The sequence below is a fragment of the Macrobrachium rosenbergii genome, chromosome 10 (assembly GCF_040412425.1).
Source record: "Macrobrachium rosenbergii isolate ZJJX-2024 chromosome 10, ASM4041242v1, whole genome shotgun sequence".
In the NCBI taxonomy this organism is placed as follows: domain Eukaryota; kingdom Metazoa; phylum Arthropoda; class Malacostraca; order Decapoda; family Palaemonidae; genus Macrobrachium; species Macrobrachium rosenbergii.
The window spans coordinates 14,025,918-14,038,560 of NC_089750.1; the positions used below are offsets into that span (position 1 = coordinate 14,025,918).

The following is a 12,643-nucleotide window of genomic DNA, read 5'->3' on the forward strand; positions in this document are numbered from 1 at the left end:
CACTTTTGAAGCATTGACTGCCATACCACACTAAAAGCACCTCTTTTCTTTGAAGTAGTTTTTGTAACTTGCTACAAAGAAATTATCAACGTACAAGTTATTTTCGGTGCTGTAATCGATGTACATCAACATATTTATTATTTGTGAAACATGAAAGCTAGAAAGACTGGATGATGACATTTTTCTGGTACTGCTCTTCACCGAGCTGTGAAGGAAATTCATGTTTTCATTTTGTTGAATTTCTTGAAAATGGATGACTTGAGTTTTACTACTATAACAGTGTAAGTAAGGATGCTAGTGTTCATTTTGGGTGTGAAGTTATCAGTTTATGACAAATGTATTTTATTTTTATTTTTGGTTCCTTCAGGTAAAACTTAATTTACTTCCAGCTAGCCATTTAAAATAATATTTCATGCTTTTTCATAGTATTAATCCTCAGGTCTGTATATTCGTAGTTCTACATGTACCATAACAGATCATTGTGAAGTGATGAAGTCAATCATTCTAAAGCGTCTAAACTCAGAATAGGATTATAATAGCAGTACAATACAAGCAAATTGTTTGAGTAACAATTTCCCATTTTAAATTAGGATTCATGCCGTTAACTGATGGTTATGCCACATGATCCAGTCCCTGTACAAAAAAACTCTGTACATTAACCATACATTTTGGATGGTATCCTAATTTAAAAAAACAGTAGATGGTAGTTTTTGATTGCTGTCCCTCAAATTTTTCATTAGTTTACATTTGTAGGAGGTACATATGGCATTTATATGAGTACTATTTTGTTTTTGTTTTACATTATGTGGTAGGGGTCTTTTTAACAATGAAATATTCATATTCATATTTTTGCTACAATAAAGTCATTTCATAGAAAACCATTTCAATTTTGATCAAGTTTTTTGTGGAAGGTAAAAGCAGTGGGTATCCTTGCTCGATGGAAATTTTACTTGAGTAATGGTCAGGTTTGACTAATGCGTTGCCTTGAGAGCCCCTCAGTATTGCAGACCTAACGATTCTCTTTTATAAAAAATTCAGTTGTCCTTCCACAAATTAAATGAACCTGTTGTAACTGATGGAACATGTTGGATCCCTGCTCATGGTAGCATAAACGGGGAAGTGCAGGTTCCTATAAATTAGACAAAGCTGCAACCACAGTGACTATAGCTAAAGTAGCCATCCCTAACAATGACTTAGCTTTTCTGGAATCCATCATCGTTACTAAATGGCTGACTTTATGGAATGACACGTTTGGTACAGTAATAGCAATAAAAAAGTATTTTACTCATCATTGGTTGGTGACATTTTTCATACCAAGAGAAGTGCCACATTTATGTACACATAACTTTATCTCGTTATCAATTTGAAAATTCCACATGACCTAATCTGTATGTGGGAAGAATATAGGTTAACATTAACAGTTTAACATATTTTAGGTGAGTGCCCTGTGGTCCTAAAATAGAAAAAAATTTCTCTTTGTAATAAGAGGTCCTGATGGGATGCTGGCCATTGTGCAGTAAACTTTTTGGTTACACAAGGCAGAAATTCTGATCCTTTCTTTCCCTTGCTATTTTTAGTAGATTTAGTGACATGGAATATCCCTTTTTTTCTCTTCCTACTGGTGGGATCCTTGGTAATTTCATCCCCCAAGTGTGTAGAAGTCAGCTATCCCATATTTTTCAGTCACTCTCTGGTACTCGACGTATATTTTTTTTATTACTGACCAGTTTGAATATTTCGTTAAATATGAAAATGAACTCAAATTGAACGAATTATCTATAAACTGGCTTGCATCTGTAGTACTATATGATCACAAGATTTTGGCTTGGATCAGTAGAAGTGTATTAGTCCAGGTAGATGGACAGGTCAAAGGTCCTTGTAATGTTAGGTTACAACATCCCCACTATGGATGATTTCACCCATGACCAGTTACACGAGCAAATTTTGCAAGTTTAAAGGTCTCTCTCTCTCTCTCTCTCTCTCTCTCTCTCTCTCTCTCTCTCTCTCTCTCTCTCTCTCTCTCTCTCTCTCTCTCTCTCTCTCTCTCTCTCTCTGATGTGATGAGTGCTGAGATCTTTCAGTTGTGATTTTATGTATATAGCTTTATTATTAACTAATAATGCATTTCATGCGACCTCAGCCAAGGGCATTGTTATATGACAGAAAAATGTAAAAAAATGGATATGAAAAGAAATCCCGCTGGCTAGTCTAAGGAGAGATGCGATTTGGATAACGTTGTCTTGATTAAACTTTAATAATACTGCTTAGGAAAACTTTAGATGTCTTGATTGCTGAAAAATACTTGAACGTTATGAAAATATTAACACGAAACATTTCATGATGTTAATATACAAGATTATTTTTATTTTCATGATTAGCTGGATCACCATTCAAAAACTTGTCATCTGTCACGTTTTGGATAATGATAAACATATTTTTGTCTTCGAAAAATTCTCCATGGTTTTGCGTTTGCTGGAGACAAAAGTTTTAAAAATAATGGAGTGGCTAAATTTAGTTAATATGATTTGACCAAATCTTTTTATGAAAACAAAATATGTGGCCTTTGTCAATTTTTTGTTTTATTTCTTAGTTGGTTTGGCTTGCTTCGGCGTGACTTTAAATTTAGTTCCTATTCTCCGCATGTGTTCGCGTGACATGCATTTATTTAGCTCTTTAGTCCTCATCTGCTCTTTCCAATGAGGATGTGAAATTAAAACAATATGAAAGAGTTTGACTGCCTTCCCTTCCAACTTCTTGTACCTCTTGAGAAATAGGTATGATTTTCACTTGAGTATTTTCTTGCAAGTTTGTTGGATGTTTTGCCTATAAGGCTTTGTCACATCGGCGTGATGAATTACTACTAATTTATAGGCATTTATGCTTCATGTTTAGTCTCTCTCTCAATAGATATGTGTTAAGTGTTACACATACAAAAATGATACACATTACTGAAGCGATAGCAGTTTTTTTTTTTTTTTCTTTGAAAAAGACTTTTGTCATACGTAATTTTTACATAAGCGTTATTCGGTCAATTTCACACCCACCCAGGAAAGTGACATAAGAAATTTGAAATTAAATATGATTTTAGTCAAGCGGTTTAATCTTTTTACAAAAAATGGGCATTCACATAATATTCCAACGCTGAATGTTTTAGATGCAAGAACTTTTCTCACACATCTATGCTTAATTGTACTACGTAATTGGGCTTTATCATGCCCCGTTGTTGTCTGCCTGGACTGCCAGGATTTATTGTAAATTTTATAAATGCCTTTCTTTCTTCACCTTAAGTCTCGGATGTTGACCGTAAGTTCAACCGTGCTCTTTTAATTCAGGCTTACTCTTGCTGTTGTTGTGTTCTCAAACCTAATTGGACCACGTGGGAGATTTTTATTACTTTTGTTCTTTTGTAATAATGGCTACCTGCATCTCTAAAGTTATCAAGCGTGTAACCTAAGAGACCTGGAAAGGCGGGTATGATTGCAACACTTGCTATTTTCAAAATTTTCTTCGGATGATGAAATGTACTGGGTTTTGGGAAAACTTAAGTAGACAGGGAGCGAGCATTCAAAACTCACAGAAAATTCGTTTCATGTTATCCTTTTTAATTACCATTCATTTGATTCAGTTAGTATGTCTGTTGTTGTTTTTCGGTTGTGGAGAATAGAATTAAAATGGAGTTTCAGGCCGAACTTGGTCTTAGTTTGAAAACGAAAAGGTAACGAATGTCAGAGTACTGTGATCCTTATCTTGCATATGGTTATAATTGATTAAAAACAAAAATACAAAAGCTACATGTTGGCTATTAGTGCAAAAACCAAAATAAGGAATAAGAAAATGGAAAGGGTTCCATCCATACTGTATGCAACAAGAAGCAAGGTGAAGAAACTCCGAGCGAATGATATAGAGATGAAATGGAGAAATAACCATAACTGGAAATTATCAGTCGCTTTTTCTTGAAATTTAATTTATATTATCTGTTACCAAAGGATAACAATGGTAATACCATTAACGATTGTCTCATAAGCATCGATTTAGCAAGGCTGCTCATAGGAGGTACTCATGCTACGATTAGATACTTAATGCAAAGTCGAGAAGGAAGACAGGCTCCAAGCTGCAGTTCCTGTCGAGAAGTTTTAAGAGTAAAGCATTGTTTAACTTATTGCCCAGAATTTACCCAAGAGAGCACAACTATCACACCTGACTGAGGTACTTGATAATAATTGCAACGTCAGTAAACTAATGTTGTTTTTAAGAAAATTAACTTTTAATTCAGAATTTAACTTTTTATCAGATTTTATGGATTTGTTTATTTAATTCTTATTAAAGACTGTATATGTATATGTACACACACACACACACACACATATATATATATATATATATATATATATATATATATATATATATATATATATATTATATATATATATATATATATTATATATATTATATATATAATTTTTTTAGCTTAATTTATAGTTTTGCATGAATTTTTAGCAAAATTTATATTATTAGATTCTAAGCGCTAAATGGCCTTAGTTGCCCCAGTGTTTTGGCATGTATGCCTAAAATATATAAATTAATCAGTCAGTCAATCTATACATGTACTAATGTTGTTTTTAAGAAAATTAACTTTTAATTCAGAATTTAACTTTTATCAGATTTTATGGATTTGTTTATTTAATTCTTATTAAAGACTGTATATGTATATGTTCATATATATATATATATATATATATATATATATATATATATATATATATATATATATATATATATATATATATTATATATATAATTTTTTTAGCTTAATTTATAGTTTTGCATGAATTTTAGCAAAATTTATATTATTAGATTCTAAGCGCTAAATGGCCTTAGTTGCCCCAGTGCTTGGCATGTATGCCTAAAATATATAAATTAATCAGTCAGTCAATCTATACATGTCATTATGTTTAAACTGAGGACCAAAACTCATAAGAAACCGAAGAAACATCGATGGGAAGTTCGTAACCTCATCACTTCATTGCCATTCGACCTCATTATGGCTCATTGTCACGTCGACCAGACTGCAATGGTTTGCTGCAGGCTTCAGTAAATATATATATATATATATATATATATATATATATATATATATATATATATATATATATATATATATATATATATATATATATATATATATTTTTTTTTTTTTTTTTTTTTTTTTTATTTATCGTTAACCTTGCGGTCAACCTCTCCCATACATCAACGCCCTTGACGAAGTACCAGTTCATCAGTATCTCAGTATCTATGTTAATAACCAAGGGAGGCAGAGTTTCGGCAAGGGCCAATGCAGCATGTTCAGATATAACATTTTAGGTAGTGTCAGATGTGGAGAGCCACGTGTCCCGATGAGTGGCGATTAGGTTACCTTTCAAAGATTGCGGTAAGGATTGGGTATGAAGGTCGGTGGCGCGTAACGAGATCTTTATGTAATTTTGTAATATAAGAGCGCCCGCTTCTACGGGACTCTCGAGTGGCTGTTCCCGACAGCTTTCCGAGAAGACGCCGTATCTGAGGAATAGCGGCTTCGGAACCGAATTGAAAGGGAAGCGAAAGGGGGTGGGAATCAGAATGCCTACTCAATTCGTGTTGGTTGCATAGCTTTCGCTTAATTTGCTCTAGCGTCTTCATCTGTTGTGTCAGCCTCCTAACGCAGTGATTGTTTTTGTTGGCATTACTATTGTTTGTATCATAACGATCATCGTTTTAGTTGAATTCTGATGGTTTTTATTCCTATTTCTGGTTCATAAAGGCAAATGCTATATTTTTGGGGACATTCTTAGAATTTTCTTGTTTAAGTAAATACGAAAACTCCGAAGCTTACCTGTTCCTCTCCCGTATTCAAAGTTCGCTTACGACGTCCCCCTTTTTTTTTTTTTTTTTTTAGCGAACTTCAAAGTTTCTCTTAAAATTCTGAAATTGTCATGCCGTTTGGTACAACAATTCTTAAATGCATCAAAGAAAACTACACCCACCGGTACTAGCTAATGTTTGAAAGAGAGACTTTTCTATTTCTTCAGAGAATGTTTATTTGATTTATGCAATTTTATATGAATTGAATGTAGGGAAAATGAGCAGAAAAGTGCTTAAACCTTTGGATGATTCACTCATGGCCATGAATAATATACCTTGCCTAATGTCAAACTCAGCTAGCTGGTTTATGTAACTCTGAACATGACAGGACGTCATTGATTTTTCCTTTTCATCATTTTTTGCTGAAGAATTTTAAAAGTTGCCCAGCACTGAAGATAAACAGCAGTTAGGAGCTGAATTACATTAGCCCGTATAATGAAATACACACACACATGCACACATATATGTTACATATGAATTTTTTACTACACGTCTTTTCTGTCAGAGGGGATGGCTCCAGAGATTGTTTAAATTTGCAGTTTTTAGTGATGCTTTTTTGCTGCTTCAGCCATGGATATAAGCTGCCACAATCGACTAACCACTGTGTACTTAATCCACTTCTCGGCTAGTACTCTGCTAGGCCCGAGTTCGAGTCTCCGACCGGCCAATGAAGAATTAGAGGAATTTATTTCGGGTGATAGAAATTAATTTCTCGCTATAATGTGGTTCGGATTCCACAATAGGCTGTAGGTCCCGTTGCTAGGTAACCAATTGGTTCTTAGCTACTTAAAATAAGTCTAATCCTTCGGGCCAGCCCTAGGAGAGTTGTTAATCAGCTCAGTGGTCTGGTTAAACTAAGGTATACTTAACTGTTTTGGGTCATCAGAGACACAAGGAGTTTTTCAATTTACTGCCCCAAGTTTTTTTTACCTTAGTGGATGTAAATATTGGTCGGAACCGTTGAGCCGCGCGTTCCACACACACACACACACAATATATATATAGTATATGTGTGTGCGTGTATTTCACCCGTGTGACTTTTCCCCATAAAACATGTTATTCCAGGTATTCAACTTCCGGTTTTCATTAAGTAGCATAGGAAGAGGTTGCTAACCTCGTTCCCTTCTTCTTACCCCTCACGCCTGGTTACGACCAACCAGAGTCGACTTACACCATTCCTTAGTTTCCATGCTGAGGTCAACAGGTGCTCAATTGTAACCAAACGCGCACAAATCGTTCTGCCCTCGACAAGAAAAGACCCAGATGCTGTTGTTGATGACGATATGTGTCCTTGAGTGTGTTTGTGTATGTGCCACAGTCATGATTTTCTGTCCGACGTCGTGTCTACAGAAACCCAATTCAACAGGAAAATTGCAAATTCTGTGTTGCTCAACATTTGGCCCGACAGGTTTAAAATGAAATCGCGCCGGTAAGTTTTATTGGATTAACCAGTCCAAATATAGCTCACTCTTGTGCCCGTTGTTTTATCTGATGGTGTTGTTATCCTGTGGTGCACGAAAGCCCAAACTCCTTTCATTATTTTTTATTACATTTACCTTGTATTTTTTGTATGTTTGTTATTAATTAAGTGTACTCAGTTTCGTTCAGTGAGGTATTATTTAGATTACTCATTCCATTAAATGTGTAAAAATTCATTCTCCTCCTTTCGTGGTTTTTTATTTCGTCATATGAGCATTGGGTTGCGCAAGTTCTTGTCTCTTTGGCTTTATCCATAAGATTGTATTGCCATTATGATAATAGCCAGTAGGAGGAGCGCTAACCCCCTCCCCAGGTTTAGACAACCATTAAAAAATCACCAAAAATTCCCGTAAGCCCGCTTGCGGATAATATAACAATAATAATAATAGATTTCTAAACTCTAGTAAATTTGTTAGTCACTTCCTGGCCCTCAGGCGTTCTCCCTGATTATGTATCCACATTAATTTGCGTAATATGTTTACTGGGAAGATACGTTTAGGACATCAAGTGTCTAAGGAAAACATCTTGATTTTTTCAGGAATTTCCTTAGGAAATCACCGAGCCTGGATTTTGTAGATTACTTACTAAGTAGTTTCATTAATGTTGGTAGTCGTCTTGATGCATTTGCGTCAGGAAACTAAACTTCCCTGGAGTGGCATAATGTTGACGGTGACGATGGCGATAATCTAACGCTGATTTGCAGTTCCTTTGATCTTCCGTTTATTTCTGACTCAGTCAAAAGAACTTGTTTATGCGATACTGGAAGCCAATTAACACTAACACGACGCTGCAGCTCCGAAGGCCGTCGTTATTTTCAGCCAGTCGTTTGTTTTGGAATAAACTTTTTGTTTTCGGTGTTATCTCCATCACACACTATTCTCGTTGTTATTGGGCTCCGTTGGTAATAGTCAATGAATAAGTTGCCTTTTTGAATGTTTATGTGCTCTATTATTGTGCATTGAGCGAGGTTTGCAATGATGACTGATGATTGCGACATCAGTGTGGATGATGTTGTAACTATTGTCATATAAGAGATTGGCAATGCTTCATCATTGTTGATTAAGATTCAAAATATTCCTTCTTTGTTAATGCAAGTATTTTATTTTATGAAATAAAGAACGTAGGGTCATTTTTCAGATTGTCTGTCTTTGCCAGAAGAAGAAGGACAGCAGATTCTGTTGTATAGGTCAGGTCTTTGTTAATACAGTCTGTGTAGGCACATAATTGTATTAGCTATCTAAACGGAGACGCTATGGTTTCTTGCCATTTTTAGACACCTAATAAATGATCAGTAAATTTTATGACTTGTGGCAGTTTCTGTACTTCGAAATTCTTCTGACAGATATTTCCTTTTCCTTAAAGGATTTCGTAAGTTTGTATGCGTTTGCCAAAACTTATTCATAGTTGAAAGATGGTTAAAGTCAGCAGTCACTCGAAATGGAAGTATAGTACTTAAAGAAATCGATAATTGTATATTGTGTTTGATGAGTTATGCAGTGAATTTCGTCTGATAGGATGTAGATTAAAAGACAGTCTGCTTCTTCCGTGAACTGCTTACTATTTCTTCTTTTTATTTAAAATCAAAGTTGAGACCCTTGGTATGATACCTATGCGCTGCAGATTTCTTGTGTTGCACACTCTGTTACGGGTAGGTGTTTCTGTTGTCTGAAACTGGAAACAAGGAAAGGGAATACAAATAAATTTTCATGATGTCGTGGTAGCCGTAAAATTTTTTAACTTGGATCACTTCCTCTTCCTCCCGTAACCTTTTGAAATTTACACATTTTCTGTTCATCCTACCATGAAAAACACTCATGACAGCCAGTAGCACATCTGCCCATTCATTTATCAAAGCTCTTAATGACCTTGGCCCCACAAATGCCAGTCAACCATCCATTTATCAGAGGTCATATCTCGACGTTTTCGTTCTGTCTGTGGGGTTTTTGCTCTTGACAGAATGGTATATTTTTTCCATAAAAAAGAGAAAAAGATAGAGTTATTACTGTTAGTAGTAGTGGTAGTAATAGTATTTCATATATGTTGACATTCATACAGATCAAGCCTAAAAGACTGTCAACTTGCAGAGCAAGATTCTATTAAAGAGAATACCTGGATTAGGAAAAAAATAAAAAAAGGAGAAAAAATCGACCTAGGATTCTAGGAACAAGGAAAAATACAGTAATCAATAAAATAACCTTTTATTATTATTATTATTATTATTATTATTATTATTATTATTATTATTATTGTTGTTGTTGTTGTTGTTGTTGTTGTTGTTGTTGTTGTTGTTGTTGTTGTTTTTAGACTGAATGTCCAGTCGCATGATATTGATAGAATTGTCGCTACTCTATAAAGTATAGAAGACTAGCAGATTTATTTATTGTTTTGCCGGAAGTGTTTGATACGAGAAAATTTTATGGAACTGAGATAAGATTTTAGAGAGAGAGTTCAAAGTAACAAAATTTACATTTTCAATACATACCGTTTTTTGTGTCACCGTCAGTATTATTTATTGCTGCTGATGTTGCTTTTGTTCAACCAATTTGTTAATTAAAGTATTATTTTTTTTTATAACTCGCCTGCCCGATTGGATGACCTCGTTCGGAAAGGTCAACCTGTTGTTGTCCGTGAAATACACCAATGTTGATTTGAAGTTGATTTTTCCGTGTTATTTTAGGAAGCTATTGTAATTCCACTTTTGATTCCATTATAAAGCTTTGTCGGTTGACAAAAGTTGTTTTGCTTTGGGCTTTCAACTTTTATTTACTCGGGCAAAAAAACCACACGTTCCGAAAAACAGCTGAAACTGATTTACGCTCCCGGTAATCACAGGACTCGGTGCAGTGACGGCATTAAAGTAGCTGTACCTTTCGCCAAGTATACAATTCACGCGAAGGTCGACGCGGTTGGGAAGCGGTTCGGATTTGGGTCTCTGCGAATCGGACGGTAGTTGTGTCCCCGTGAGGGTGATTTGGGCAGTATTCATGTCAGAATTAATATTATGATTAAGGCAGTTGTGGTTCCGTTGCCTTTGTGTAGGTTTCGATATTATTTCATAATAATAATAGTTAGTAATTATCAAGAGAAATTGGTTTTGCGAAAGAAGTTATATTGTGAGGTGGGACGGTTGCATGTGGAATGAAGCTTTAGAACAACTTGCTTTGTTTCGTAAACATTTCATAAAGCTCTTCACCTCAGTCTGTTACATACACTTGTGATAATCTGGTACCTTGCTAGCGATAGCCATTATCGTCTCTTTTCCTGCTCTTGTGATGACTTAACAATAATGCCGGCGATCTCATTTATATTCTTAAACTTATGACTCACCTAGACATACCGTTTTTTTACTTAATATTGTTTGATTCCTTTTAAATCAGTTATCATGAAAATAAATGTCAAAGTAATCGATAAATTTTTTATGTCTCCTGAAAATGTTATTGGTTATTTTCGGGATTTTTGCATTCATATACGTAAAGTTATTGTTATTATTATTATTTTATTATTATTATTATTATTATTATTATTATTATTATTATTATAAAATTGTACTTTCTAATGGTTATAAAAATTAGTTTCTGAGCATTTATGATCTCGGTGAACCTATATAAGGTTCAAACTCAACCACGAGGCACTTTTATGCTGTTACCTCCCTTTTTGTCAAGAACTTCGTGTAACTGAGTTTCCCCCAAGTTCAGATGGGCATTTTATTCGACTCTCTCTCTCTCTCTCTCTCTCTCTGAGCTGTAATTCCTATCTCATGTTAGGGATCAAGTTGAAATTTATTAATAGTGTTGTGCTAAAGGATATGGTCATCCTGAAGATATGTCATGAGCGTGATTCTGTATTAAATACTGTACTCTCTCTCTCTCTCTCTCTCTCTCTCTCTCTCTCTCTCTCTCTCTCTCTCTCTCTCTCTCTCTCTCTCTCTCTCTAAAAATATATATGACAAATTTTCGTTTTATAAAGCACTTTACACACTTCATATTTTATCTTTACGCTTCACATTTTATTGGTAATTCTACGAAAATAAATAAACAAACAAACAAAAACAAAAACATTCGCCCCCGGGTGGGCTCGAACCACCAACCTTTCGGTTAACAGCCGAACGCGCTAACCGATTGTGCCACGGAGGCTTGGGAGAGCGGGCGAATCGTCTCCTTTAAGATCTCTCTCTGAGATCGCTTGGTAAGTTTTCAAAGAATAGATGGACATTGTTTTTATTAGTAATTTTGGAAATAAATATGTATTATTTCCTCTGTATTTATGCGTATACACTAAACATGTAAGTAACATGCGTTCAGACACGTGTATTATGAATATAAATGTATATAATCAACGGTGGGGATATAGACGAGGAGGAGGGTGTCTGTGAAACAAATGTTAATGATGAAGTTTCCGAGCACAGTAGAGGGCAAGGCTGAATGTTGCAAAAATGGAACTGGAAAGAAAAATCTTAGTATTTAATTAATATAGATACGTCTATGATGTTGACGATGTATTTTACAGAGGACAAGTTGCTCGATGCCGAACGAATTTTTTAATCTTTAGACAGAAGAGTGGCTGGTTTGCTGTAAAAGTAGAAACAGTCAATAATTCTTCATTCTCGCAATATACGAATGGAAAGAGTGATACAAAAATGCAGTGAAAGGGTTACAGATGTAGCAGCAAAGTTGTTGAGCAAGAAATTGTGTTCTGATTGCGAAAAAGAATTAGGTTATGAAGGTTGATGGAAACCAGGAAGTGGGAGGAATGTATAGTAACATGGAAGGTGGAAGTATGGAAGCATTGTCCTCCATTATTTCCATCTTTTCACCTTCACTAACTTTTTTACCACTACTTGAACGTCCACATTTCTAACCTTTCACGCTGTGTGTGTAGGCTACAGATGCTATGCTGATTACAGGATGAAAGGAGGTTGTCCAATAAACTCTCCTCTTAACGAGGCACATTTTTTTTTTCTGTTCACTTCTTTGTACGTTGTAAATACTATGTAAACAGCTCATGTCAACATCTTCACACTTTTTCCCTTTTTATCACATTCTTCTTTCAGTCTTTACTTCGTTAAGGAACGTTTGCTCAACAATCCCTTCATATCTTCTCACCTTGACTGCTATAGACACTTGAGTCTGTTTTCCAATCTTCCGCGCACACCTTGCTACAGATTTTGTGTCCCCTATTTTGTAACTCACCTTGTCTCTCCATTACCTGGTATATTTGCTCCTGAGTACCTGTACAAACCAGCTTCTTCCATTTCTCCACCATCCTC

General features: G+C 35.1%; 1 protein-coding gene and 1 non-coding gene across 6 annotated transcripts in view; one reads left to right on the plus strand and one right to left on the minus strand.

Annotated features, from left to right (window-relative positions):
* LOC136842501 (guanine nucleotide exchange factor DBS-like) overlaps positions 1 to 12,643 on the plus strand; it is an 838,144-nt gene that overhangs the window by 585,714 nt on the left and 239,787 nt on the right. The gene's annotated exons all lie outside the window — the stretch shown is intronic.
* TRNAN-GUU (transfer RNA asparagine (anticodon GUU)) lies at positions 11,437 to 11,510 on the minus strand. The gene has a single exon. It is a non-coding gene; the product is annotated as a tRNA-Asn (tRNA).